General features: G+C 38.0%; 1 long non-coding RNA gene across 1 annotated transcript; it reads right to left on the reverse strand.

The window, feature by feature from the left end:
• Positions 1-9,202: 9,202 nt before the first annotated feature.
• LOC120324250 lies at positions 9,203-10,536 on the reverse strand. Its single transcript, XR_005565417.1, has 3 exons — positions 10,483-10,536; positions 9,659-9,802; positions 9,203-9,284 (listed from the first exon to the last, which is right to left on the reverse strand). It is a non-coding gene; the product is annotated as an uncharacterized LOC120324250 (long non-coding RNA).
• Between the last annotated feature and the right edge of the window lie 11,095 nt (positions 10,537-21,631).

Here is a 21,631-nt window from a genome sequence, read left to right on the forward strand (position 1 = left end):
CGATTTCTTTCTATGCAACTTAAAAATATCTCTTTGCACGATATTGATCCAGTCTCCACTTTTTCATAGAGGCAAGAAAATAAATATTTTTTTCTTCAAACAGGAGCATCTGTGAGAGGTATTCACACCATTGGCATCTACCTTTTTTCACTTCCTAATGAAGAGACAGTCTTGAACTTCCAATATTAAAGATCAAGTGTGAAATACTCAAACCAATGCTCAAAGTGTGAAATACTTTAACTGATGGATAGCCTACTATGTGAGAAAAAGGAGACGGTGAAATATGGCAAGAAATCAGAAATTTTTCAGGTTCATAACAATTTTTTTCCTTCCTCCTGGAAATCCATTAATATGGCAAAAAAATTAATAGGCAAATTGTTAACTGTTATACCAAGGGAAATGTAGAGGAATGATGTTGTGGTCAATGAAGTGGAATCTAGATCTGTGATAGTTACATTTGCTTAAATCTGCCTAGAGCCATGAACAAATGACTGACAGAAAAAAGCTACTACTGAAGGAGCTGGGATGTCCTCCCAATGACACTAGTGTCACCTCCTGGTAACACTTTTGTGGTCCAGATCTGAAGCAATAACTAAGACCTAGATTTGACAATGTATTTTGCATTCCATTTCCAAAGCTGCTCCCAAGAAACAGGTGACTTCTACAAATAATTAAAATGTACTTAGAGATGAAATGATCCCCAGCATAGCATTCGGTTGTTCTTTTGAAGTTTGTTTATAGACCTTACATGCCAAGTGAAGTAGAAGATATTTTCCAACATTCATGTCTGATCAAGTCAGAGTTGCTCATCTACTGAGATATTTATTTTTACTTGATTTACTCTCATTTGGATGTGCCAAATAGTCTCCACCTAGATAGCAGAAGCTTGATGTCACAAAAAAATTGAAGTTCAAAGGCATGTGAGGAAGAAATATTTTTCACACATGATTGTCATTTTAAAAAAATTACTTAGTAATTATTTGGTCTTTAGTGAAACCATGATCACATATTTATGCTTAGAAACACTGACAAATCCTAGGCACAATGACAGACGGAGGAATAATTTTATTAGTGCAAAATATTGCAGACCATACAGAAAAGTAGTGGACAGAAGCAAATCAAAGAATCACAGAATCAGAGAATTGGTCAACTTGGAAGGGACTGCAGTGAGTCATCTGGTTCAACCTCCCTGCTCAGGCAGGGTCATTCGAGAGCACATGGCACAGAGTTGCATCCAGACAGTTCTTCAATATCTCCAGTCACGGAAACTCCACAGCCTGTCTGGGCAACCTGTTCCAGTGCACAGTCACCTGCAAAGTACTCACTTTTTTATTTCTTCTTGAAATTATATTCATTAAATTCACTCATAACGCACCCTTGAGCTCCATTATCACATAAACAAAATACTGTCACAATAAGAATGATAAATTTTATTAACAAATATATTATTTACACTCTGAACAAAAACATAACAGCTGGCACTCTAGAATATTGAGTATTTAAAAACAGTGCTCATAGTTTCATTCACTACTTCCCTCACAGCCTACTTGCTGCATTTATTTTTTTTCTTATCCTTCCTCGAGTTTTAATACGCTCAGGAAGTGGTTAACAGATATAGACTGTGGAGAAACCAATAATGTGTGTTGTTTGTTACTTTCCCATGCATGATTCCTTGGTGCTTTGTCTGTGGCTGATCAAAGTGATGGCAAACATGGTAGGATAATTTTACAACATGCAGGAGATATTCTGTTAGGAAAAGGCCAACGACAGTAAACTTGTTTCTTTTGAAGTCTCCAGAGCTTAAAAATGTGAACAGTGTCAGTCTGCCAACCTTAATCTGGAATCAAAAGCATTCGACAGGTGCTCACCACATTGAAGGACTGCAGGTTAGTTATTTACTCTATTCCCCTTCTGTAAATAAAAATGTTTAAAGTTGCCAGATTGCATTAATCTGGATAGTGAACGAATAGTAAATTCAGCATTGAGATCTCACTACTTAACCTTACTTTTAATGATCAAAATGATGCAAAGCAAGCTAGTGAATTTGGCTTACACAGTTTAGTGAAAAGTGTGTTTATTTTTGATATTCTGTGCATAGTTATTGGTATAGCTTAGCTCCCTTACATTAACAGTTTCTGCCTTAAGAGAAAAGGGGAGCAGCAAAATTTCAGAGCCTGGAACTGTTGTTCTCACATCTTATCCCCTTTCGTCCTTGCAGGAAGCCTCAGAAATGTTGAATTGGCAAACGATGATAAGTGCTGTGAGGTTCATAGACAGATATTTCCACACTCCAGATTTTAGGTTATTCTGCTGAAGCTGTTCACTCCAAAGCAAAAACAGCTAATTGAGACTATTCTACACCTCAGTTTTTCAAGATCAGTTTTTAAGGATTTGAGCAATAAATTCAGCTACTTGTAGAAAGCAGGGGTTGGAAAGGGATTTGCCTTGGTTCTCTCATCTATTCCCCCCTGTACCTTCCACCTCCACAGTTGGTCAGATTGGCCCTTCTGTTATTTCTGACAGGTGTCTGGAAAATGCCGCAGTGTTATTTGGATAATCTGTTCTAGTTCATAACTGCTTTAATTGCTCAATGACTTTTATTAATGTTTGTTCCAAATTATTTCTGACCTTTTGGATTTTCAGATATATTTATGCATTTTAATCCTCATTTGTGTCTCCCCTCTGATTTTTTTTTCCTGAATATATCCTCACTTCTTTTTCAAATCTTATGTCAAATGCCATATTTTCTAGATTGTTGATGATTTGTGTAGGTTCTTTTAACAGGTTTTTTGCCCCAAGCCAGGAAATGTACACCATTTGAGACCTTAACATCACTGATGCATGTGGAAGGATTACTTCATATGTTTTAAACACAGCAGTTGCCCTTTACAATCCTAGGAGGAGTTTGTTTATAACTGTGCAACTGATTGTCCTATCCATTGTATGACCTTGCTTTTGGTTTTCTTCAGTTAAATACTAGTTTTTTCACAACTCGTATTTCACTTGACAAGATAATTTTGAATTCTGTCTCTCAGTGTACATAAAGATGTGATTCCAGTGTGTATGAAGGCTTTGATGTGACCTAATTGCAGCCTTCTAATATGAGAAGGGAGCCTACAGGAAAGATGGAGAGAGGCTTTTTACAAGGGCATGTAGTTACAGGACAAGGGGCAGTGGCTTCAAAGCAAAAGAATATAGGTTTAGATTAGACATTTGGAAGAAATACTTTATTTTGACAGTGGTGAGGTGATAGAACAGGTTGCCCAGAGAATTTTAGGATACCCCATCCCTAGAATTGTTCAAGGCCAGGTTGGATTGGGCTTTGAGTAACCTTGTGCAGTGGAAAATGTCACTGCCCGTGGCAGAGAGGTTGGAACTAGATGATCTTTAAGGTCTTTTTGAACCCCAACCATCCTATTATTCTATGATAGTCCATAAATATACTGTGTATATTCTCTAATCCAGCATCATTAATGAAAATATTAGTACTATCAAAATTTAGAACAGGCTTATATTCTTCCCTTATTTCCTTATGGAAAGTGAGGACATGTCAGCTATGCATATTACCTACCCAAAAAATTCTTTAAATTTTTGTAAGAATATATTAAATTATTCTGATACTGTTTCTTGTTGACAAGTTGATCTTGGTGGCTTTATAATTCCTTGTTATCTTTTGATGGTTTTCTGACAGTTGATGTTAAAGCACTTGGCCTGTTATTCCTTTGTTCCTTCATTTTTCACTTCTTAAACAAAAGTGTTGTCATTCTCTTTGGGCTCAAAGATAAATGCTAGCAATTTGGGATTTATGTGAGACATTTTTCTAGGTCTGCTTTTATGAACTACATTGGGCCCAACCAACTCCTGACTTTCTTAAATATGCCTTAACATTTCTGGTTTATTTATGTTTCCCAGTGCTGCTAAACGTGTTTGCTGCCTGACAGATCCCTACACAATGACTTAGTGAAGACTGAAGGCATAAAACCCTTGAGCAGTCTCAGTATCACCAGATATTTTTATTGAGTAGCTGACTGACTCGTTTCTTCTCTTTTCAGCTTTTTTACTGCATAGGATATTCTTACCTTTTGTGTCCTTTGTTGATGGCATCCCATTTCTTGCCTTATCTTTCTGAACAAGTCCAAGTTATTATATTACACCAATATTTGTGGCACCAGCCACCCATCTTGTTGACACTTCCTCCATTTCCCCTTTCCTTCTTACCTTGAGATAAGATATCTGCATGAGGATGAATTTCTACATACCACACAAAGATTACACAGATGTTTTAAATTCACTGTCTTGGAGACAGTATCTGTGTTATAGTAACAGATCTTACTCAGCAACGCAGAGCACTTTCAGAGTATAAATTATACATAACTTTGATTGGCAAAAATTACCATAGAGCTTGTTAGAGATTATTGGTATCTTGTATAGTAGGGTAGTGCTTGAAAAGTTGGGAAATAGATTTGGCATAAAAAGAAACTGATTAAACAGGGGAGAGTTTTGTTGACTTGTTTGGTTCATATGGCTCATTTGCCAAGTATCATAATTTAAGCAGAGAGGATTATGAGGGTCTGTTAAATGTTAAGTAAATATTTAAATACACACACGTACTCTGTGTGATGGTCTAATTTAATAGTGTTTGATTTCCTAGTTCATCAACATCCATTTTCAAACGTATCAGTTTGCAGCCCTTAGGAAGTCTTTCTTTAAAGTAAAAATATCTGCTAAGTAGTTTGACTAATAACTTTTGATTCCTACAAAATTGCTTTTTCCTTTGCAAACACTTCTTTTTTTTTCACAAAAGCATTGACATCTGCAGAAGATTTGTTACTAATTTTCATTAACTTAATTTACTTTTATAATTTTTATGATGTTAGTTTCAAACCTATATAGCTCAAATAAGGAAAATAAATATTTTACTTTATTTATTATATGCTATCATGCTTCTTTTACACTCTTTTAGTTTAGTGACTCAGTAATATGTTTGCTATGGAATCAAGTAGTAAAAGTCTGAAATTACTTCAAACATACCACAGATGTTAGTTACAGGGAAAGAAATCTATTCCATACAATGCTTAGGTACCCAAGAACATTAAACGTAAAACTATGCATCTAGATCTACAAAAGTAGTCTAGAAAGACCTTAGCTGCATTGATCACATGTCCAAGATATTGTGACATTAAAAAAAAAGGAATTTGAACCTCATACTCCAAGAGCACAAAAGCAGCCCCACTATGAGATGATGAGAAAATGCACATGAGGCTTTTCCCGGTCCCTCCTGTAGAAATTGGATCACCATGCACCAATAAAAGACAAGTTTCTGGAGGTAGGGGAGCAGGAAAGGGGGTGCGGTTACAACCTAATGAAAATAATATTAAGTCATAAATGTAACTGTGATATCAGAATCAAACTTCACATTGAATGAACTCAGATATTCCTTCTTCTCTTCACTGAGCTGAATGCCCTGACTATGCTATTTTTGAGGAGGAGAAGCAAATTTAAGGTTTTTTCATTTCAGAAGCATTTGAAAAAGATACCTGTCTCTAGCCCTGATGTAGACATCTAAACCTAAGCAGTATACAAATCTAAGGCATAAACTTCTTAGATTTGTTTTAAAAAGTCCAGATGCTAAAAACCTTGACATGAAAACAGATCTCCTGTGAAAGACTACACTGTCCAAATTATTGCTATTTCTTATCAAACATCTTTAGTTACTTTTCCACTTTCTAGCACAAGTTAGTTTCCATTCTATGAGACACCACAAGTAGACAGATACTGTTTACTTCTACCATTAAACTGTGACAGTCGTGAAAACTAGAGTTTGAGTAGAAGCTACTGAAATGTGTCATATATCTCATCCTACTCACTTTTTTACCCCCACTTACATGATGTTTCCTTTCCAGACCTGTACCATTAATATGATTTTCTTTTAAGCTAGGACACTTGAACTATTTTAGAATTCAATGGTGGTACTGATCTGACACTTGAAATTGTTCTCCAGGATGCCTGTGACTTACCTACATTATTGACTGTTTATGGCTGAGAATCCCCTGAAGGTGAGAATTTTTCACGCCTTTATAGTATTTTTAAGTGTTTTCTTTGATATACGAACTTCTTTTCATTTTTCAGTTCATTCTGTGTGAGCTACTGAGGCATTTAAGCTTCAACCATTGAAATCAAGAATACATTTAGTCATACCTGGGCCTTTATTCTGAAAGTCACATGCTGAACAAGATTTTTAAACTGATCAACTTGTTGTTCCCCCTCATTCCCAGTAGGATGCAAGTGGGGAGCATCATTAACTGAGGGAAATAAATTTGGCACAGTGTGTACACATTCAGTGTGGCAAGAAAGGGTAGTGATGAATAGGTCTATCAATCAGAGGGCAAAAGTCATTATAACATGAGGAAACATCAAAGGAATTTGACATGTTTGCTGTAGCAGACAGAAGACAAGCATGATAAGGGATTTTCAATATATCAGAATTTGTAGTATTTATAAACTTATACCACTACAGAACTATTGCACTTTAAATCAGAGAACTTACAGGTTCATATTGTGTTTTGCCAGCTACTAGAACAGACATAACCACAAACTATTCAGACACAGACTGCTTTGAACATCAACCTCCTTTTCTACAGCTCCAGCCTTAATGATAACATTGCTAAACACAACCATGCAGATGACCACAGCTGGTAGCAGAACCATTTTCTTGGCTGCTAGTCAAAGTTTGTCTGATACCTTGAAATGTCTTGTCTTTCTAAAACATCCTTCTTTCTTGGACTTGTCAGAGTGTTTGAAAGTGGGATATCATGAAATTCTGATCTAGAATTAAGTCACATTAAGAGAGAGAACTGGATCTGAAAGGGAAAGGAGAATCACATTTGGAAAGGGTGAGAAAGCATAGCTCTTGCAGCACTGTGAGTGCTGTGTAGAGCTGTATCTAGAGAGATAACTCAGGCTGGGTGAATGGAGGAAGAAAGGTAAATATGTGCAAAATAAGAAAAAAATAGGAGAGAAAGGTACAAATGGATTATTCCATGGACTTCAGTTGATTTACATCAGGATTGGATTAGACCTATCTTGTGGTGAACTAATCAAGTACTGGAAATGCTTTGTTTAAAGCCAAAATTCTCAAAAAGTTACTGCAGACACCAGTTTTCCATGCCACAGTTCTGGAGGTTTGTAATTTCTAATTTTTTCCAGAAACAAAACAAAGAATCTCCATCACTTAAAGCCTGTTTCCATTGCCTTTACTACTTATAAAGTGTCATTTATATTGTTCATTCTCTCTGGACTCTTCTTGGTGTGGAGCATTCTTTACTCTGTGATGCGTGTAAGAAGAACAGAAGGACGAGATGCAGGTTTCTTTCTTTGGATTAACTCTGAGACCTTTCAACTTATTTTATAGCACTTTTTAGAACACTTTCACTTCAACAAATACTTTTATTTTTAGACTGAAATATACCATAAAGGCCTTTTCTGTACCTAAAATTGAATTGGGGTGCTGAACACTGCCAACTTTCCAAAACCTAAAGAAAATTCAGGTACATTACTTGTTGGCTTGTCCAGCTCACATAATTCTTCTCAATACACTTTAAAAGAGTTTTCCTAGGAATATGTTCTACTGGACTATAAATCTTTATGGTTATAAAAATCTGTATACTGATCACGGAAGTAAGATCGTGCAAAATGTGGAGAATAGATTTGTGTAGGCAGGCCAAAGAACAGAACAGGGTGTTTGCAGTTTTCCAGATTTTGCATTTTTGTTGTTCTATATAGCACTGAAGGATATATAACAATGTCCTGCAATGTGCTCTGGTTTCCAGAGATGTCTTTGTGTTCTGAAATTATGCAACAGGATACATGATGCTTTCTTGTCTTTGCCCAAATTCTGCTTCCTGATTGTTGCTTTTTTTACTGTGGATTTATTTCATCATTCTGATGAAATCCAGGATCTGTTTGTTGAGTACTAGTAATGCCATAGTTGTACATTTTCCACAATGACCACTACATGTAAGAGGAAGATATGTTAGAGTCTGGTCCTTGACCTGTGTAATTTTGCTTAAGCAAAGAGATGGCAGCAATAGATTTCTTGTAGACTTTAGGAAACCAGATGAAGTCACTTTAATATATTTTTGCTGACAAAAAAAAAATACGACAAGTGCATCAATTTTTAATGGCAACTGATAGCAGGTATTGGCAAGTGGAACTGAACTCAAAGGATTGAACAAATCAGTTTTTGCCATAAGACTTAGTCTCTGGCCATTTAAAGCAATGTTCTTATATAATTAAGGATCCCAAAGGCCTCTGATGGGCTGCTATGCTGAAACTGGACATCAAAAAGTTGGATTTTTAATCCCAAAATAGACAATTTAACTTATTAAGCATAGGATCAGAATTTCTTCTGACAAAGGAAATTGGGGGTGACAAAACCAGACCAGTTCCCAAACACTTGCAGACACCTTAAGATTAGTAGGACTCTGATTCTGATAACGTAAAGCTCCTACCAAAATGTAATACTTGCACAGCAAATCATTGCTCTTGGACAAAATGGTTGGTCATTTTTTGGTGTCAAAAGGAGTCTCAGTTGCAAGTGTCCTTGCAATGATGTCTTCATCTTGATAAGGTGAGTTTCAACAGATCACCGTTCTGCTCTTTTCTCATAATCCAGATGGTCATGGTCCTACATTACCAGTCTATAAATTATCTAAACTACATCAAAACATCTCCTAAATATCATAACTACACGCAAAAGACTCTTGTGTTTCTATTGACTGTTTATAATCAACTATGCATTATTTCATAAATTATAGAGCAGGAGTTGGCTGTGAACATTTGTGACACTACAATCAAGATGTTTGTCAGTACAAAGTGTAAGGCTTGGACTAACACAATGGGACCAATTGGGTAATGTCTCGATTTGCCCAACATTTCCACCTGGAGAGCTTCTCTATCAGTCAGTCAAACATCTGTGAACATAGTGAGATTTGAAGCAATCACTTATTTTTAGATTGATCTATTGTCTCAGACCAGACTGTTATCTAGCTGGGGAGTTCCTAGACCACCCAAGGAATTAATGGCTTCAGTGCACTGGATATACACACAGATACAACTCTAATACTCAGACACATCAGAGTTACAACTAAAGGACAAACTTGAATTTCATGCTTATAAATCACTGGCAAGTTCAGTTCCATACCTCTTGACATTTGTGTAAAGTGGGAAATAAATGCTGTGAAGGCTGAACTAAATGTAGTCTTGTGGTTGTCTTTGTCAGGAAACTATGGAGTAAAAGAAACAGCAGCAGGTATCAGAATATTTATATGGGGTATGGGGGCCTTGCAACCCTAAAATAAATTAAAATGTGCTGACAGGTTTAAAGGTATGGGCTTACTGTGGAGTAACTCAGAGGAAGCCAGTAGGAGCCCGGGGACTTGTGGATCTGGTGACTCTAACGGGTTATGTTTAACCTAGTAGTTACCAGGTGAGGTGAGAAACAGAGGAGAACAAGCTACTTTGCATCAGCAGCAAAACTTGTGATCTCAAGCTGTCTGGCTCAAAGCAAGGGGAAAGCTTCCACAGAGTCAGTGATTTTTCAGCCTTTCTTGGTTTTATTATATAAATAATGAGAGCCTGGTGCTGAGTCCTTGCATACCGTACTGCTGAAAATGTTGAGTGAAGTCCAGCACTCTGCTTCCATTCCAGTTACAGAAAATTACCCTTCTTTCTCTTTGTTCCCAAAAAACTCCTTCTGCCTTCAGCTGAAGTGCTGGGAAGGTTCTCAATTTGATAGTGTGGTCTAGAAGGAATAGCAAGTGAGAAAAGATACCTTGGTATCCTGCTGTCGTGGGTTAACTGTATGGCAGTACAATTGGGAAAGGGCTCTCAGGAGCTCATGACTGGGCTCAAAGATATTAAAAGAAACTTAGCCACGTTAGAAACCTCTGGTGAGGGCATGACAATACTTTTTAAATTATACAGTCTTTCAAGAGACTAAATATGCTGGCTGTCACAGGTGGGTTTCTGTCAGGTTTCCCTGTGCTCCAAACTCATCAGCTTCACAAATGTAAGTGATATTCACATGGGGTAGTGGGTCCTCTGAGTCAGAGGCATGTGGATGAACCATGTGCCTTTGGTTAGATAGCAAACCTGATTTCCGCTATGCAGTTGGACCATTTTTTTAACAAATTTGAGGCCTGAATCCTCTGCCATAGGAGACTAAACATCTACATATGTTTCAACTTCTCATGGACAGTAAGAGAAGAAAAAAATGCAGTGAAAAATCTTATCCAGCAGACCCTAGATCTCATTTCAGATTCCAGGTTCCAGATTCATATATTATGCTTTCACTGCATCATGCATTGAACTGCTTTAAGCATTGTTCGGCAACATGCTTGTACAATCAAGGGGAAGATTTTTGGCCCGTTGCATTGCTTTAACAACAGAAATAAGCAGAAAAAAAATAAGCCTATAATTCACCTGACTTACGAACACAGTGTATTTGTCTAAGTCAGGAGTTCAAAATGGAATTGTAGTCTATTCAGCCACTTCAGACTTAGAGAGACTCCTTTCCTGTGTGAGGTTTAGGCATTCTATTTTTAGCACTTATTTGTGATGTAATCCACCTTGGAGTTGTGATCTAGCACAAGACACATGGATGAGGGAAGGCTGTGGATGTGGTCTATCTGGACTTCAGCAAAGCCTTTGGCACCATCTCCCACAGCATACTCCTGAAAAAGCTGGCAGCCCACGGCTTGGACAGGGGCACTCTGTGCTGGGTTAAGAGGCTGGATGGCCGGGACCAGAGAATGGTGGTGAACGGTGCTGCATCCAGTTGGCAGCTGGTGGTGTCCCCCAGGGATCAGTGTTGGGCCCAGTTCTATTTAATATCTTTACTGATGATTTAGATGAGGGGATTGAGTCCACCATCAGCAAATTTGCAGATGACACCAAGTCTGGGGGGCGTGTTGACTTGCTGGAAAGCAGGAGGGTTCTTCAGAGGGACCCGGACAAGCTGGAGAGTTGGTCTGATTCCAACGGGATGAGGTTCAACAAGGCCAAGTGCCAGGTCCTCCACTTTGGCCACAACAACCCCATGCAGTGCTACAGGCTGGGCACAGAGTGGCTGGAGAGCAGCCAGGCAGAAAGGGACCTGGGAGTTTGGATTGACAGGAAGCTAAACATAAGCCAGCAGTGTGCCCAGGTGGCCAAGAAGGCCAGTGGCATCCTATCAGGAACAGTGTGGCCAGTAGGACCAGGGAAGTGATTCTTGCCCTGTACTCAGCACTGGTGTGGCCACACCTTGAGTACTGTGTCCAGTTCTGGGCCCCTCAGTTCAGGAAGAACATTGAGGTGCTGGAGCAGGTCCAGAGAAGAACAACAAAGCTGGTGAAAGGACTGGAGCACAAGTCCTGTGAGGAGAGGCTGAGGGAGCTGGGGTTGTTTAGCCTGGAGAAGTCTCAGGGGAGACTTCATCACTCTCTACAACTCCCTGAAAGGAGGTTGTAGCCAGATGGGCATGGTCTTTTCTGCCAGCCAACCAGCAGTAGGACAAGAGGGCACAATCTTAAGCCCTACCAGGGGAGGTTTAGTTTGAATATTAGGAAGGAATTTTTTAGAGAGAGAGTAATCAGACATTGTAATGGGCTGCACAGGGAAGTGGTGGATTCTCCGTCCCTGGAGGTTTGTAAGATGAGACTGGTTTGTAAGATGAGATGGCACTGACTTACTCAGTGCCATGGTCTAGTAACCACGGCAGTGTTGGATCAAGGGTTGTACTTGATGATCTTGGAGGTCTTTTCCAACCTAGGTGATTCTATGATTCTATGATTCTAAGACCAAAGTACTTGCTTGAAGGTCTGTGACAAATATTGCGCACAACTGGACTCCAAGCATTTATGTCACGTAGTATTGAATATGCTGACTCTTTGTAAGAGGGATGAATTTCAGAATGAACAAACACATGAACTAAAAGTGGATGAAAACCCAAGGAATGTGCTGCCACTGTTAAAAATAAGCAACTGTAATTTCTTCCACTATTTTTTAAACTTGAACAAAGCAACATTTTCAAATTGAGAACCAAAAAACATATCTCTCTTGGTTTCATCATGATTCCCACACCATAGATTTTTTATTTCTGCAAGTACATTGTCTATGATTGAAACACTGAAAGAAACTTTCATTTCAGGAATTCTTATTAGACCTGTGAACCCAGTAATTGCATTTAGTAGTTTCCTTTAGAAAACTCCATTTCTTTCTTGACAGGCTTGGCAGCTAATTCCGTATTTTGGATATACTCAGTGCTCCAGAAGGCCTTGATTTGCGTGGGTGAAATGGAGTTATAGAAATTTTATTAACTCATTTTAAAAGAACTCTAAAGAATACTTGCAAACTTCAAATGAGTCTCCTGTTAATTTTTGGCTATCTCTTTTCACCCATTTAATTTCCTGTTTAGTTTCCATTAAGTGATACACATTTTGGATAATTCCAATATTCATATTTTTTTATTTTTAAATAATGAAGACCAGGAGCTCCAAAAAATATACATGACACTTTATACATGACAAACTTTAAAGCAAGACTGACTTAGTAAGGAACAATTTTATTGATTTTCAGTACAAGATCCCACATTACAAAATTAGGATTTTTCTGAAGACTGTTTCTATACATATAGACAAAGAGACCAAATAAATTGTTTTTTATTTTTTCTAAGAATATTCAGGGAATAAAACATCTTATATTGAGTTCAATCTATGCTTACTTTTTGTTTTGGTCATGTTCAGTAGCTACACTGTATTCGAGTGTCCTTTGTTCTGTCTTCATCTTAGAGATTTAACACTTATATGAAACCAGATGTCATCTAAATACTGAACAATCTCTTGTCCTCTCAACTGACTCTTTTGCAAGTGGGAGTAGAGGTTACATATATACTGATTTAGCTGTATTTAATCCTGTTTTTTTCGTGTGTCATTCTTACGCCATGAATGCTGCCCTGGATATTGAGAATAAGCTGTAATTTACTAAGCTAAGGCACTAAACAGAGGCACTCTAACATTCAGGGGAGTTCCCTTACCAAGATAAAAACTTGTGACCCTTGTTCTGCCTCACATACTAACACAGCGGTTAGCAAAGCAGAAAGTGTAGAGAGTGAGGGGAGCCACTGGTTTGCATTGAGTTGTTGAGGTCACTGAGAGTTAAAAGAGATCAGAGCATTGTAGTAGGCAGCAACAACTATTAGAAGAGGGATTATTGCTGAAAACCCTTTGAAGTGCCTCATGTCTTTGTGCTGTATTTATCATCTCTCCTCCCCAACCTGCAATTAGATCTATGTGATTAATAGAAGTGGGAAAAGGAGGTATGAACAAATAAAATGAGTATATACTTCCTAAGGCAAAGAGCAGAATTTTTTTCTTAGCCTCGAGGCTAAAGCAGTGCAGTCTAGAAAAATGCCCCCAGAAAATCCATGAAGTGTCTCTTTAGTTATAATTGCCAGTGGCAATGAGCTGCTCTGGATGAAAAGCAGCTCCTGAATCCTGCCAGCATCCATCTGTGGATAAGCAGAAGTGTTACTTGGAAGTTAAAAGAGATGTTTTTCTCTTTGGCTCGAATATCCTCTTATTTACTTTTTTCCAGTGTTTTTACCATGTGTTTCAGTGTGATGAGAAGAAAAAAGTGCTATATTTTCAGTCTGTGATGTTTCCTAGCTTTAACTCTCTCAGGGCTGTAGAGTATGTAAATAGTGGCAAGACATGAATCACAGCAGCTGTCCTGCATCACTCATTGATATAAGATGTGGGAGGGAGCAAAGATAGACAATAACAGAGGATCATTACTTATGCATCCAACATGAGGTCTTCTAGCTCAACAAAATCTGAACTTCAAATGCTGTATGGATAACTCAATAACTGGACATTTTATATATACAAAATATTTTTTAAAATGTAGTGAAAATTTTAGAGATTCCATGAAAATATCATATATTTAGCTGTTGAGTCAAAAGCAGAATCAGGGACAAAAAAGTTAAGTTGTGTGGAAAAACAGAGTCAAAATCTGAAAATCTGGGAATTGTGTCTCTTCTCGTGAACTTTGACCTTCAGAGGTAAGATGCTTGGATAAAGGAGAACACCACCTCTCTGAGATGCTGCACAGACTTCTGTGGTCATGGGTTCTACTTATCTTGTTGGTCATTTCTCCAGGACCACCTTGGTGTGTGACTCAGTGCCCCAAGAGCAATGCAGGCAGTCACGATAGTTCAGCAAACAGTTAAGAGCTATGTCTGTTTATTTCACCAAGACATCATGATATAATGGAGATTACATCTTTTAGAGGTAGCCAAATAAAACCCAAGGATATCAAGTTAGGAAATGGGTTAAATTTTGTATCTGAATTTGTAGATCATAATTTTCTAAAAGGATAGAAACTCAGTGCATTGGGTTTTAATGAAGCAGTCTGGGGAAAAGGCCAATTCTTGACTCTATAAAAATCACTCTATACATATAATACAGGAGTACGAAATTTATAGTCATGGCTATGGTTTGTGTCTCTTCTTTAAAGATTTTTAAAATGAATCTTAATTTTTTCATCTTCTTTGCATCTGCCTGCCCATATTTCAGTCCTTTTTTCACACTCTCTATCAGAAAAGAGTACACTGCCTTCTGTACTTGTGTATGTTGGCTGAGAGGTATCATTGTAATTTTTCTTATCTTATTGAGACAGGATGAGTTTAACCAGAACTTCCTCAGAATTTGGTGATATCATTGTTCATGTAGGATAGCTGATAATAGAAATTCCTGTCCAGAAAGGCCAAACACGAAAAGAAACCACTTTACAATTACGCGATGCTCACATGGGAAAACCAAAGCTCCTCTGTTTGCGTTGCTTCTCAAAATGATGAAATATCCATCCACTAAGGGGAGATAGAAGTCTCAGAGACTGGCATTTAATTTATTAAAGTGAATGTTGCTTAAATAAATAAATAAATAAATAAATAAATAAATAAATATTTCTCAGTAAAAATGAAATAATTTTCAGAGAAATGTACCTACTTTCACAGAAAATGTTTTTTCTGTCAAAATTAAAAAAGCCCTAAATTGCCTGACCTCATGACTATTTGTGTCACATCATCCTCCTAATGGAGAACAAAGCATTATAGAAGCACAGCATGAAACCCTTGAACTCTGTCAGGCTTGGTGCTGTGACCACTTTTCTGGGGAGCCTTTTCCGGTGCCCACCCACCCTCTGGGTGAAGGACCTTTTTCTAATATCCAACCTAAACCTCCTCTGACACAACTTCAGGCCATTCCCTCGGGTCGTGTCACTGGTCACCACAGAGAAGAGATCAGTGCCTGCCTCTCCTCTTCCCCTTGTGAGGAAGTTGTAGACTGCAATGAGGTCTCCCCTCAGTCTCCTCCAGGCTGAACAGACCAAGTGACCTCAGCTGTTCTTCATATGGCTTCCCCTCAAGGCCCTTCACCATCTTCATTGCCCTCCTTTGGACACTTTCTAATGTCTTAGTATCTTACAGATAGCAGTAGGCATGGGCAAGGTAGACAGCTGGCTGCTGACAGCAAATCATTGATGAAATCAAAAGATCCAGTTACTGTCCAACCTACCGGGTCTGGGAAGTTTTGCTGGGTGCTGCAGCTGCCAAAGGAGTACATGGGAATAGATAAATAGTCTTCATTAGCAACTGCACCACTTCTGCTTCTCACAGGATGCCCTTTAGTCAGTTAGAGCAGAAGGAACTGGCCCATCCTCTTTGGAGTGAAATTCTTCTTTTTTTTTCTTTTCAATTCTGATGTGCTTAAACTAGCTATTGGTGTCTTCATTCATATCCCTCCCAGATACAACATAATGATCAGGAGGATGGTGTGGTGGCACTACGTTGCCCAATATATGTTGCCATTCCTATAATCTGATGCCAGAAGACAGAGGAGTTTTCTCTTGGAAATTGCACCAAGAATAAGGTGTCCACATACATTTTCAGATTTTCATGCCAAATAAAGAAATTACCTGGAATTAGATTAATCTTTTGTAAGGAATAATTCTATCTAGAAAGTGGGTTGAGAAAACATCTATAATTAAGAAATAAGATAAACCCAAGCCTTTATGGGTGGTTGTTGCTGCTGTCTCAGGAAGGGGAGAGGCAGGTCCTCATGGATGAGCTGAGTGGGTACAGTGGTGGAGAGGAAGATGAGAGGCTAGAAGGAAAATGGGGAAGGGAAAAGAGCTTGGGGTTTTGAAATACTCTGAGGTGGGAAGAAGGCAGTTTAAAGGACATCTAATGGGAGATTCTTAGTTTGGATAAATATCTCTCTGGGGTCAAGTATGTGAGACATTTTCTTGGAACACGTGTTTGGTTCCCTACAAGTTACAGTTTGGTTGAAAGCTGAGGTGGAACATAGGAACCATCTTGTGCTGGATGTACACTTCAGGGAAAATTCTGCATGATAGGAAAGCCTGTGCAGCCACAACATGGCTGGAAGCAGATAGTAACCACGTATTTTATAATGTTCCCATTGTTGTAGAGTCAGAAAGACACAGCTGCACTTCTTTCCTTTGCAGACTCCCCAAAAGGAAGGAAAAGCCTGTTCAATTCACCATGATGGATATACAGGGATATATTCCCAGTGGTTCCACTAACCACGGTATCTGAAATCTTTCCCACAGATTTGAAAAATGCTCATCTAAGCAAAACTGCAACCAACTCCTTGAGAACATCTGTGAAATTAAGATAGTAAGTGAAAGTTCTGGAAGGAGACTGAGATGCAACAGCAACCAAAGGGTTTGCAAAAGGATTAGAAGCAGATACCACATATAAATTTTTCCCTTCTGCACAGTGCAGCTATTGCTTGAATAGAGTGAACTTAAACATGAAAACTTGGCTTTAACTCTTAAAACCACTTCAGAGTAGTTCTCTGAATGCATTAAATTATAAATACATCATTCAGAGCAAATGTGTAATAGTACTTTTAAATGTGGACATGTTTGTCACATGTAAAAAATGGGGGAACTATACCACTGATGGATGTTATTTATCTGCTTTTAGCTTTGAGTATGCACAGGTGACACAGACAGGCTGACCCTGTCTGCTGTTGAAGTCTCAGTCACCCACTGAAGTCAACAGGAGTTAAAGGTGAAGTCAAGGTCTTTCTGAACAAAATATTAAAGATTATATAATAAAATGTGTCTTATATATTCATATTATATATAGTAAAGCATCAAAAATTAAATATTAAGATCTGCAGGACTGAATGAAAGGGATTCTTATATGTATTTATTCCCAGGAAAATCAATGGAAATTAAGGTGCTGAATAGTTTCTAGAAGTTTGTCTGCTAAGGTCTGTATTGTGCTCTCTGCTATTCCACCTCCACTGACCTTAGCAGAACAGGGGGTGAAAATCAGTATTTCCTGGAGTAAGGATGTTTTATTACCCCACATTAATATATATCTTTAAAAATGTTGGGAAAGCAGAATTTTCAGCTGTATCAAATCTGAGTAATATCTTGTCATTATGTAGACTATGGGGGAGTTGATGTCAAGCCTGCTGAAGCCAGTGGACAGGCTCCAGCTGAATTAAATGAGCTTTGGGTCAGGTCCAGAAAGGCAGTAGGGAATTGCAATTAGACAGCTTAAATTTATCATGTTTGTCTTGGAAATTCAGCTTAAAAAAGGCTGTCTCATCTGGACAAAGAAGGACTCCTGAACTGCTGTCTAGTAATAGATGTTCTCATTTTTACCAGTGTGAGATTTTGCACTCAGTGTGAGCTAGGACCTGAATTAATTCTAAGCATCTGAAATTTGATTAATAACAACAGCAACTTCAGTGGTGTAGCATGGCAGACTTTAAACTACGCTTTGCCTCACACTAGGAATTTGGACCGGTGAGGGTTTAAATTAAATGATAATATAACAGACTTCATTTCATACATGTTTACTAAAAATAAAAAGACCCAGGAGTTCTGAGAAAGATAATTGCTAAACACTTCTAAATATTTTCAGTCTATGTTTAATGATGCTATTGGTTTCATCAAGAATGTTTTGAGAACATTTTATGGTTTTCCTCATGCTGTGGAAGTGTGAAAAAAGTCTCAACTAAATTTTGAACACACGTAAGCAAAAGGGAAGGAAGTAAGAAAAGACAATATGCATTAAAGAAGTTTTATTTTAAGTCAAAGTACTAATTTTTTCCTTATTTAATTTCATCAACTAAAAGGAAATATATTCTCTCTGGACTCAACATTTGTTGTAACTCAAAAAATAACACAATATTAGGTAACGTTTTTCTTAGAATGTGTAATAATAAAATAAGAATAGGAGAAGAATAGGATGGAATAAAGACAGTAACACCAAAGTCCAGGTTTAGCAGGATAATGTTTATGGGCATTATAAGAATACCTCTGTGATGTATTTTGACCCAGAATATCTTACATTTATGTAATTTTTGTTAACCATAAATATATTTTATACAATTTCACATAAAATATAACATTTTAAAATAGTTTCCCAGCAGTTTATGTCTTTGCCACACTATATAGGACACAAATGTGAGGATGCTGTAAATATTTCTTGAAAGGTCTGTAAGACGTGAGGTGTTCCATGGCCACAGAGACAGGACCCGCAGTGATGATGAAGCAGATGGAGCAGATGACCTGTGATGATGGACTTCACTGTGAAGGGGATTGGCAGCTTTTGACTCTTGCACCTTGCCAATGTATTACCTATGGCAGCAGTACTGGCTTTGGACACAGGACAAGTTTCAGATGGTTGGTTTGCAGGATATGTGGTGAGATCACAGAAGATGGGTGAAAATGGAAATAGATTCCTGCTTACACTCACTAAAGCACAGCTTTCAGTTGGCAATGCTTGTGGAGGCTTGGTATCTCAGTTTTGATGTCCCTTGCAAGGGAACAGAGTTTAGTTCACAGATACAGTATAGGGTCTTGGTGTTTAGCTGATGAGATACTTTCAGATGTAGGTCACAGATTTCTGCTGAGTCTCACCTATGCCCTTTTCACAGTGAAACTAAATCCATTTGTTTAGAAATTATTTTTTATTGTGTGTTTGGCCTTTTTTTTGTGTCCAATGATGCTTTTCCTGCAACTAAAGCATTCATAACACCTCCGTCCTCCCTAGACTCTTTGTTGTCTAACAAATGGTGAGTTCATGCTGCAGTCTTTACCTCACTGAGGATGTTTATATTATCCTTAGGGTATAACAGACTGCTATGCAAAAACTTTATACTTTTGAGATCCTTATCTCTGTTGAATCTGGTTGAACTGGGCAAATGTACTCAGAAATTATTTGTGAGGTTCATAAATACAGAAAGAGATTATGTAATCCTTTTTTTACTTAGGAAAACAGGTTGAAGAAGCTATTTTCTAAGCATTTTCAACATTATGAGAGAGCAGGTAAGGTTTTAAAAGAGTTTATAGCAAAGACTGCTTTTCTTTCTTCATATAGTTTGTACCAGGCACCTATAGATGCATAAAGGTCATCTTGGAGATGTTTATGACAGCTGAAGAAAATTCAAAACATTACAACCACATGTCATTATGAGGGTTTTTTTGTTTCCATCCTGTTTTTCTTTCCTCCAAATTATGTGCATTTTAAAATCAACAAATAAAACCACCGTGTCCTGAGGGAGAATTAACTGTGAGTGAACAGTCTGGGACAACAAGGACACTTTTACTTTGAATGTCTTTGTATTCCCAATATGGGAACATTAGTGGAGACCTTGAAACAATCTAATAGATTTTTAACTTCACCCTTTGCTTCTTTGTGCTCTGCTTTTGATAGATGAAACAGACTGGAAGGCTGTTTTGTACCGTGGATTGTTTTCCCCAAGGTAAACTTTGGAGACATTCTATGTAATTTCCTTGGGTGCTTCCTCTTATGTGATGTCTGCTTTGAAATGTCATCACTCCTAAATCCAGCAGCAGCATCTTTCCTTTTCTTTCTGAATACAGAAAATAATTTCTCTTCCTAAAGAGCTTTTATCAGTTCTTCTCTGTCTTACACAAAAACAAAATGTTTTCTCAGATCTTTTTCATTTTCCCTACCTATGACATTTATCAGCCTCAGGGCCATATCAAGGACATTATTTTTCTCTTCTGATTGTTGAAGACACTGTGAGGGCGTCTTTCTAAAAGCTGATTGAGTTCTACTAGAGAGGTGAACCTTTAATGCTAGTCCCTCAAAGCCAGTAGGACAAAGCTATCAGAGATTTTAACTGCAAACTGTGTCCAAATGAAGGGAAAATAATGACAAGAGTTCCTTCTATAGTTACAAGTATTTTACCTGTTGACTGCCCACTCCCCTCTTTCTAAATAATATCTCAGATTTGTTGAGCTTGTGTTTTTACCACAAGGTGCATCAGTCTTTGAGCAGATTAATTGCAAGGTATTTGCATGTGAGCCATAGGTAAAAACAAGTTTTGTAAAGTTTACAGTTATTTCGGGAACTATAATGTCCAGTCCTTGGTCTAAAATACCGAGCCATCCCTTTTCTGAATTGTGAAGACTTTTGCACCATTTTATCCACAGTTTAGATGAAAATTCTTGATCCAGGTGGCTGCAGGATATGATTACATCACAAGTGAGAGTTTGCCTGTGACTATTGTCAGCACATTTTGAAAAATGGCAGAAAAGTACCATCTTAACATGCTTAATTAAGCCCTTCAATCCTTATTCACCTCTCCAAGGGTCTCATGTGGGCTGATAGCATCATAGCTCCTTGTTTATTTACAGAATGTGCAGATCACAGTCAGTGCTAATTACAGGCTTCACAAAACTTATGGGAGACATGGCGGAAAGGCCTTTAACTCTTTATTCTAGCATGTCTTCTTGTCAACATAGGTCTGTTTTGCAGAATTTTCATGTCCAAACAAGCATGCTGAATTATAGACCCTTTACCACTTTTCTTTCAGAGTATTTCAGAACCTCAAATCTCCTTTCAAGGAAATTGTTACTGGTACTGCAATGAATATAAATATTTATCTTAGTTTCATACCAGCACTTCTGATTCAATTGTTTATATTGGCAGCCTCACAGACGACTTTGTATTCGAGGCAATAGTGATCTTCAACAGGCTTTGTCTGCTTGCTCTACTGGGCATTGCACTCAGAGCCAGAGTAGCTTGTATGTTAGCAAAATGGACTCAGTGTATGTGAGACTGCAGGCGTGCACCATGCACCTGTGGGCATTGTGACAGAGGAAACAGTCTAACATGTCAGGAAGAAGACATATATGATTCTGGTTGCTGTGCAACAAGGGCACTGTGGTCCTTGGGAGGGAAGAGGAACCTCTCGGTGGAGGGAATCTGTGCAGCATGGGAAAACCTCCCTGGAATCTGTCTGATGCTGCATAAATGTGGAGTTCCCAGCACATGGAGGGATGTAAAATTTACTATCTATAACACTCCTGTTACTCATCTTATTAAAACTGTTATTTTATTAAGCCATTATTTATTGGACCTTTTTTGTTGAGATCCAGAAAATGCTCTGCACCATCTCTCTCTCCCTCCTTATTCCCCTGCCACCTGCAAAAATTTCTTTTACTACATATATATTTGCTCTCTCTCTCATACTGGAAATTCACCAAGATGTTATGAAAAAAAAAAAGGAGCATA

This window comes from Pipra filicauda, unplaced genomic scaffold, assembly GCF_003945595.2.
Source record: "Pipra filicauda isolate LSUMZ 115617 unplaced genomic scaffold, ASM394559v2 scaffold473_size681673_pilon, whole genome shotgun sequence".
In the NCBI taxonomy this organism is placed as follows: domain Eukaryota; kingdom Metazoa; phylum Chordata; class Aves; order Passeriformes; family Pipridae; genus Pipra; species Pipra filicauda.